Source organism: Gossypium hirsutum, chromosome A08, assembly GCF_007990345.1.
Source record: "Gossypium hirsutum isolate 1008001.06 chromosome A08, Gossypium_hirsutum_v2.1, whole genome shotgun sequence".
Taxonomy (NCBI): domain Eukaryota; kingdom Viridiplantae; phylum Streptophyta; class Magnoliopsida; order Malvales; family Malvaceae; genus Gossypium; species Gossypium hirsutum.
In genome coordinates, this window is record NC_053431.1 from 51732820 (window position 1) to 51742616 (window position 9797).

Sequence of the window (9797 nt, forward strand, 5' to 3'; positions counted from 1 at the left end):
TATTTACACTTTTGCCCCTAGGCTCGAGAATTAAACTTCATCCCTTATTCTTATGTTTTATGACATGATGATCACTTTTCCCTTCTATGGCAACATCAAATTCTCACTCTAACATATACTTATGACTATTAGGTATTTTTACCGATTAAGCCATTTTGCTCGTTTTCACTTAAAATCGAGTAGCACAAGTTGTCTAACATAATTTAAAACCTCATATTGTATCATAAAACACCAGAATACACAAATTTTACCTATGGGTATTTTTCCAAATATGAACCCTAGGTTGAATTATTGCTAGCATAAGCTAAATCAAGTTACCGGGACTCCAAAAACGTAAAGAACTTGAAAAACGGGGTTAGAACGGACTTACAATTGAGCTTGGGAAGCTTGAAAACCCTAGCCATGGAGCCTCCCTTGGTATACACGTCCATGGTGAAGAAGATGAGCAAAATTGGCTTTTAATTTTGTATTTTAATTCATTTTACCCCTAAATGACCAAAATACCCTTACTACTAAACTTTCCAAAAATTCCATCCATGTCCAATTTTTTTCCATAACTTAGAAATTGGTCAAATTTCTATTTAAGACCTCCTAATTAATATTTCAAATCAATTTCATACTAGAAACTTCTAGAATGCAAGTTTTGCAACTTATTCAATTTAGTCCCTAACTTCGAATTAAGCACTTTATGCATAGAATTTCTTCACGAAATTTTCACACAATCATGCAATCATATCATAGACCTCAAAATAATCATAAAATAATTATTTATATCTTAGATTTTGTGGTCCCAAAACCTCTGTTCCAACTAGACCTAATTTTAGGCTATTACAACATCCACATCTCAATAGTTTCATCCATTTGCCCCTTCCACCATTACAGATATGGAGCTTGTACACCAAGGAAGAGTATATATTTTTAATCCTTCGTGCACATACAATTATTATCTTTCCAGCTTGTTAACACATTCATGCATAGCTAATTTATAATAAAATAACTTACCTAAAAGAAAACATTGTTATTGATTTAGTTGGAATTATCGGGAGCACAAGTGAAAGGAACTCACCGGAGATTATCAAGAAAAGCTTTATCTACTTTACAGGTTCTTTCCCTTTAACATTAAGGCATTCTCCCGTTTCTTTAGCTAAATAAAATTAAACACTCTATTAAATGCAGAAACAACCGAAACTTTAACGTAAAAATGAGAAGCAATAACATTCAATCATTAAACCAATAGAAAGTTTCCTTCCCTTCCGAACTGTAGCAGCCTGATTTTGGGGCTAGTTAGAACAGTGGTTTTGGGACCACGAATCTGAGGTAGAAATTCATTTTTATTATATTTTTATGGTTTGTAATTTTATGGAACTATTCTGTGAAAATCTCGTTTGAAAATTTTAACGTTTGGGCACTCAATTTAGTTAAAAGGACTAAATCGTAAAAAGTGAAAAAAGTTGAGTTCTACTTATTAAAGGTGTCCAATTGCTATGAGTTTTTAAATTAAAGGTCGTTAGTTGGCAATTAGACCATTGAATAAGTCAGTGGACAAAAATGGACATGAATAGGTAAAATTTCAAAGTTATGCATTAAGGGCATTTTGGTCATTTAGTAAATAAAAGAATAAAAAGGGAAAATAAAGCCAAAATTTGCTCATCTTTCTTCAACCTTCGCCTAAAATTTGAAGAACACCATAGCTAGGGTTTGTTCAACTTTCAAGCTTGATAGTAAGTGTATCCTAGCCTTGTTTTTAATGCTCTTTACATTTTTGAAGTCGTTATCATCCAATTTACCTATTTCTACCATTATTTTGAAGTAGGGTTCATGTTTAAAAATTTACCCATGTGTGGCATGTATGTATTTTGATGTTTGGTGGAAGATATTTTAAGTTTAAGGTGTGATAAACAACTTTTACTAAGTGATTTTTAGTGAAAATGCATAAAAAAGGACTTATTTGTAAAATTTGTAAAAATGGGTAGTTGAAATGTGATTTGATGACAAATGTGGGTTGTTATGAGCATGATTTAGGTTCAGTTAGGCTTGGATAATAAAGAAAATGGATACATTTCATTTTACGAGCCTAAAGACTAATTTGTAAAAATGTGAAAAGTTAGGGGCAAAATTGTAGTTTTGCCATAATGTGATTTTCGGACAGCATTGAGTAATGTGATAATTAAATAAGTTAAAATTTCTATTATATATTAAGAAAAAATGAAGTTTGGACCTTGATCGGGGGAAGAACAAGGTTATTAACGATTATTTTCATTTCCTATTATTTTGTACCAAGATAAGTTTGTGTGTAAATAATGTAATGTTATTGTAACACCCCAAACCCAGCCTGGATGTTATGGCCGAATTTGACATTGGGTGTTTTTCGTAAAGTGTTATATCGATGAAAACTCTTACTATATATTTAACCTTTTTGTGTGTTTCTGAGTTCTGTCATTCATTTCAAAACTTGCGTCGTTAACCAAAAAATATTTACTTTAAAATCGTTATTCATTTCCAAAAAAATATCATTTTATAGTGGAAGCTTTTTAAAACAGTTGCGTACTTGCGTTTACTTTGTAAAAACATTGTGAAAACTCGAGTTTTCCTATCACTAGTAGTTATAAACCAAAGCAAATAAAAATCCCAATTTAAAAACTAAAAATTTAGAGCGGCCTTACTACAGTAAAAATACCTAAAATAAAACTAGTTATAAAAATAAAGCAAATATGATAGTAAATGTGTTTGTGTGGACGCCTTTGAGTCCCTCGCAGCACCGATCTGCCTAAGCCTGGGGATTACCTTTATAGATAAACAAATGGGTGAGTTTACGAAAACTCAGTGTGTAATCCCATATAAGCAAACAGTCAGAAAACAAGCACAGTCTGGGCCTAAGCCCTTTTAGTAACAGTGACAATATCTTTTTGGGCTTTAGCCCTACTCAATACAGAAACAGTCATGTGTTCGGGCCTTAGCCCATTGTAGTAACAATAAATAGTGCAGTAACAGTAATCAGTGCAGTAAAAGTATACAAGTCCTACCCATCCAGCCTCTACACTCCATCTCCGTCCAACCCTACACTCCATGTAGGGATATAATCAACCCACCCATCCCTACACTCCAGAATTAGCACCAGTTGTTTAAACAGTAATATACAGCTGGACTGCCAGTAACTTAGGCTCGAAGCCTTTCAGTACACTTCCTTCGATCACTATAAACCCATCCCCATGCAATGCATCATACTGTCATGTCATGTCATATCATAGAATCATACATGTATTCATTACAGTTTAAATAACATGCTAAAATACGATCATACATGCACATATATATATACATCATATAAGGCAAAACAGTCATCTTACCATATAAGGGCAAAATAGTCATTTTACCATATAAGGGCAAAACAATCATTTTACCACATAAGGGCAAAACAGTCATTTTACCATATAAGGGCAAAACAGTCATTTTACCACATAAGGGAAAAATAGTCATTTTTCAATCTGGGGCCTAGGTATACTTACCGACCCAAAAGTAACTCCACAGTCGTCTCGGGAGACCCATGCAACCTTAACAGTCAAACAGTAAAAATGGGCCCACGGCCCATATTGCGAGCCCATGTGGGCCCACATGCCTGTGTGGTCCACATAGCCCAGAAATGGCCTTAGCCATATGGATACACAACCTGGCCCAATATTCTCCCACACGCTCGTGTGGTTCACCCGAGTGGGGCCCACATGCTGGTGGGGCCCACATGGCCCAGTTCAACCCAAAATGGCCCAAAACGGCCTTGCCCATGAAAGCGCTCGTGGATGGCCTCAACAACCAAACGCCCATGTTTAGGCATTCGGACTACCACACGAGCGAGCGTACATCCGTGTAGCGTCGACGATCACTTATTTCGGCTTTTGCCGATTTATGATTAGGGGCAGTGTTTACACACCTGAAAGGACTTTAGGTTCGCAACCCCTCCTGAGATGAACCGTACCTAAAACAAATGACAAATTCATGACCAGCGTTAGTCATGCTTAATACTAAAACAGTCACCAAACGAACTTGTTACTGACACTTACCTCCACTACTTCAACCAATGAAGCCTTACAACTCCGTAGGTAAACCAAGTTTGCTGTGATTCGATGCTGCCAAACAAAGTTTAACATTACAGGGAGTCAAAACCCTAACGCAATTTAACAATTGAAACCACACCCTCGTCTCCTACCGAAGGACTTATCGAATAATCGAGAAACAGAAGTTGAGCGCAAGAGGATGAACAGATTCGGCAAAGAACCGAAGTGGAGGATTGAACTATCAATGCTCAGCCAATACACGCCTATTGGAGGAAAAGAGGAAGATTATAGGAGGAAAATCAGCAGAGAACAAGCAAAGAGACAAGAGGAAACAACTAAAGTCGAATTCTTTTGTACCCACAGTCCAATTTCGGCACAACTCTCCCTCTCACCTCAACTTCCCATGATTTTCTCCCCACATCCTTCCTCAAATCACTCAAACCGATCACTCTCCCCCAATTACTCAATTCGAATTCTATACAACCACTTCATTGTTTCAGTCAAACCTCAGCACTCCTACGACATAGCAATAAAATAAAATGCTCCCACAGACTCAAACCTCAGACCTCATGGAACAACAACACGCCACTTATCCTCTAGACCAGTAGGCCCTTTCTGACATGTTTTACCCATTTTTATTTATAAGCCTACTAACTAGGGATAGAGCTTAAACCTTTTAAAAACAAAACTTTTTGTACATGCCCAGGCTTGAACCCAAGATTTCTCAGACACTTCCCAGAACATTTAACCACTGAAGCGGATACACACTTGTGTCACTTTCTTGCACAACCAAACATTTATATGCAGCCTCCTACCTGCTCCCATGCTCAAGACCTAATACTTCTAGGCCCAAAATTCAGGGCGTTACAGTTATATTATGTATTTAATGCTTAATATTGCATAAATTGTATGATTGTTTCTATGGAAATATTCAACGAAGTTTCAACGATAAGAAAATCCTAGTTGAACCTTAGGAATAGTTTAGGATACAAGTGACTTGTCACTAGGAAACCATGAGTTATGTGATTTATGTGAATCCGGGTGGTGGTCATGTACGTCCTACTGGTGGCTGGGTAGTCCGGTATGTGTTGCGGATACCTGACAGCTTGTGTGAATAGCTCATGTAGCTATATCTTGACTGACAGCTTGTATGAGCAGGCCTATGATTAGCTCGTGTGTGAGCCCTATGTGTTATGAGATATGAGGTAGCATTGGCTACATATGTGGCATTTATGTACAAGACTTTCCATGTATCCGATATTATTCCAAGTTTTCAATGAGTAATCCGAAGAGTATGTCAAAGATGACAAAGTATGTGACAATGTTACGAGTTGGTACAGGTATGTATGTAAATCTTATGAGTATGGACTTTAGTGTGAGATGAACTCTTGGTAAGAATGCTAAAGAGTAAGTTGTGCCTAAGATACATGATGATATTTATGTTAACTTATGTTGAGTAGTTATATGATTAATGTATGATTTATGTTGCTTATTATTTGCATGCAAACTTACTAAGCTTTAAAGCTTACTCCCTTTTTCTTTCCATTCCTTATAGTGTTTCCAAGATAGCTCGGGGATTGAGAAACATTGGAACTTGATTCACACTATCAAATGATTGTTTTGGGTACACTTGGTTTCAATATTTTGAGTATGGCATGTATAGGGACTTGGTTATTTTGTTATGTGTCATATTGTTTTTGCCAAATGTGTTGGCATTGTAATGGTTAATGATTCATTTTGTATATTGCCATTGGAAGTTGGCTAATATTAATTTTATTGGTCGTTGGTATGTTTATGTGATGATGCTTATCATGAAGATGAAATTGGCATTAATGAAAAAGAAAGTATATGATGTTTATGCATGATAGATGTTAGTATGTGCAAATGATGTATTGATATCTTGTTTGCAGCTGATTTGGTTGTATGTATATGCTTAGATTGGTGTTGCTTGTTGTTGTGTAGGTTGGTACAAGTAAAGGTGGCAAAATGGCTTGGTAAATAGCCTTATTTTTGTCCACACGGGCAGAGACATGGCTATGTGTCTCTGCTGTGTGAAGGACACAGCCTAGGGACATGGACGTGTGTCCAGGGCATGTGAAGTCTGCACCTATTTTATGAAAAACTTCAAAAATTATATTTGCCACATGGCCTAGCACACAGTTAGGGACACAGGCGTGCATGACCACACGGCCAATCCACACAGGTGTATCCCAAGCCACACGGGTGTGTGACCCTGTTTTGATGAAAAATTTTCTGAGTGTTGTAGAATTTTCTAAAGTTCTTGGTTTAGTCTCGAACCACCTCCAATGCATGTTTTGGGCCTCGTAGGTTCGTCTTAGGGATGACATAATTGAAAAAGAAAATTTTTAAATTTGGATGGAAATTTATGTCTCGATCTTGTATGTTAGTTTGTGTTTAAGTCCACTGATGCCTCGAACCCAGTACAGGCGTCGGATACAGGTAAGGGGTGTTACAAGAACTTCCAATGAAAACATACATAAACGGTTCCAACTACCCTTTTCATTCCTTGGTTTAAACTAAAGGACTCAAGAATTTACCAGCAATTAGCTTGAAAAGGTTAGTTGCTAATCAAAGTGAATAACTAGTTCTTTCTTCAAACAATGAAAAATGCTTTAGGTTTTCTATGGATATAACAATGATTAACTGTGAAAAGGAAAATAAAGTCTTTTTCTCTATTAAAGTTCTATCCTATTTATATTAAAATTGGTCAGTAATCACATTCTAAATAGGATACCTAATCATATTACATGCACACAAGATTTCACTAATCAAACAAAATCATCGAGGCTCTCCAAGTGTCATGCAAAATGGCACATTCCCTTCATAGGACTTGACAAACATCCTATTTGTGTCCCACCTACTGCGGTATCACATCCCAAAAATCGTGTTAGTAGAATTGGGTTAATGAACCGAGAATGATCACATCCAAGTTTTTTAGATGACCTTAGTACATTTGATAACAAATAAATATCAATTATAGTGATTGAGTAGCGGTGGAGCTATCCTTAATGATCTGAGTTTGAATCCTTTCCCTCTCGTTAATTTTTATTTGGTGTAAATTTGTTTTAAACCCTTAGAAAAGTTCATCCCATGTTTTTAAATATTTTCTATTAAAATGACCACAAGAAGTAATGTGGTTAAGTGGTTAAGTGCTTGGATAATTTCTTAAAGGTCCTATGTTCAATTCCCCACACTTCTAAATTTTTATTTAATTTTTTGACAACTTTAGCTAGTGTGAGCACTCCTTGCCATCCAACCTAGTTACCATGCATGGAAAAAGATTCTTTCCTTGTGTGTGAGTCAGCCTTCCCTCATTAAGCTCCCTTTTTTACTCATTTGTCTCCTCAACATACCATTCTCTTCTCTCTTACCTTGTGTGGTGTTAATTGAACCTAAGAAAGATAAAGAGCACCCTTTTGTTCCATCTTTTCATTCTTTTCCATTTCATTTCCATTCCCCTCCTTTGCTCCTCTCTTTTCTCTCCTCCTCTCCTTTTACACCAGCTGAAATGACCATTATTTTGATTTTGACCTCCTTTCCTCCATCATTAGCCACCACCATGCGACATAAACACCACCACTTTATCACCATCCTTCTTTTCTCTTCTTTTTGTTCCACTACCGCCCTTAGTGTCACCCTCCACCACTGCACAACTCCTCTCTTTTTTTTTCTCTCTTCTTTTTTCTCCTCTTTTAAGTGAATGACAAAACCCATATTCATTTCTTCTCCTTCACCGAACTGCCACCTCTGTTACCAGACCACCGTCATCTCCTTAACAACACTGCCGACTATCATTCTTTCCCCATCAATTCATGATAAAAACAATATGTTGATCCTCCTGTTTCAACCAAGTTAGTGTAAGTGGCCGATCGACACCAATTTGAGAGACCCTTAATGTGGGAATCAAAATCACTAGATTATTTTTTTAAGGCAATCTAATCATTAATCCACGTGTAAGCGTTCTTAGAGAGTTATTACACATAGAAACTATGATTAGGTGTAGGTTTTAATATTAAACAAAAATAAACCTATATTTTATATTGTTAAAATTATTATTTAAATTATGTTTGATGAGGATACTTTATGTATCCAGTAAGAGAGATAAAACCTATCATTATGGACTAAGTCAAGTAAGTGATTCGAAACCATTGATTTTGATGATATGTACGATGTGTGATTTGTTGATTAATAATTATATGAAAATTTTGAAAATCTCATTTTCATGTTATGTGATCTGATGGCATATCTGATTTTCGCATGATTTATAAAATGTGAAATTTTGGTACCATGTGTACATATATGATTTGCATGATAAACATGCTTATATGATTTTGATGATTTTGGCCATATCACATGCATGGGGTGGGATATGAGAAAGGTGGAAGAAGTATATAACAATTTATCTGTAAAAAAGTTACACTGTTCCCAATTTGATTAAATGGCAATTTATCTGCATTACTGTGACACTGTTCACAATTGGTGTCTTATTGGATTGACGAGTTCTGGGAAACTTGATTTTGACGTGTAGTGGAGATGGGTAAGACTGTTTTCACAAAATCTGCATCGTTTAACGAAATGTGCATTGACATGATTATGCATAGTGTAAGTGTGAACTATTGAGTTATATGAAACTGAAATGATTATTATGATTACTTAACGTGTATATTTATATGTATGTGATTGTGTTTATGTTAATCTCACACTGAGCTCTACAGTTCACCCCCTATAGTTTTTTGATGTTACAGATAACCCCGAGGTTAGGAATTGACGATGACATTTGAAGGAGTTTCTTGGAAGTATTTTTAAATTTAAGTAATTAAATTTTATTTTGATATTTTGATATTTTGGGTTTGTAATAAGTTTGTGTTTAGACTATTGCATGGGTCTTTATTTTGGGGATTTTTCATTCCGAATTGCATAAATTGCTTGCATGACATTATGTTTTAAAAACTGCATAAATTAGAATTTCATAAGATTTTTCTTGAAACTCAATTTTTAAAATAGAATCTATCAATAACACATTTTTTTGTCACATTTAGGAAAGGTGAATTGTTACTAAAATTAGAGTTAGTCTTCAAAATTATTAATGTTTACAAATGAGTTTTCTAAAGACATTTGATTTATGAAGTTAATATGTTTTTATTTTCGAAATAATGATGAATAACCATGTTATCTAAATTTGAATAAAAACACAAATGATTTAGAAGTATGACTGAAAATCCAAAATAGTTTTGAATAAATGATTGAATGTTTACAATTGAGATAGTATTTATTTCGATTCCTGAAATTTGCATGGTTTTTATGAAATTAAAATAAACACTTTATTTTATTTGTTTTGAATTAATAAGCCAATAGTTTTAAAATATTTTTTTCAAAATTCCGAAGTTTATTTCGGCCATTTTTGTGGACAAATGGTTTTTGAAATGTGATTGAAAATTAATTTGAACATTCAATTTTACTAGTTTTGAATGAACTGTGCAAATGTTTTAAAAAAAATACGTTTGAAATCTAGAAAGTTTTTTTGGACCATTCTGATGGCCAATGTAGCTTCCTAAATTTGGCCATAACGAATAGGTTGGGCTTGGGGTGATACCTGTGATAACTCTTGAAAAGAGTTATATTTTAGGCCTCTAGATGGAATTAATTGTTTTAAATTAAGTAAATACATCTACATTTTTAGGATAATTTTAGAACATTGCATAACAAAGCTTGGATTGCACTATATTG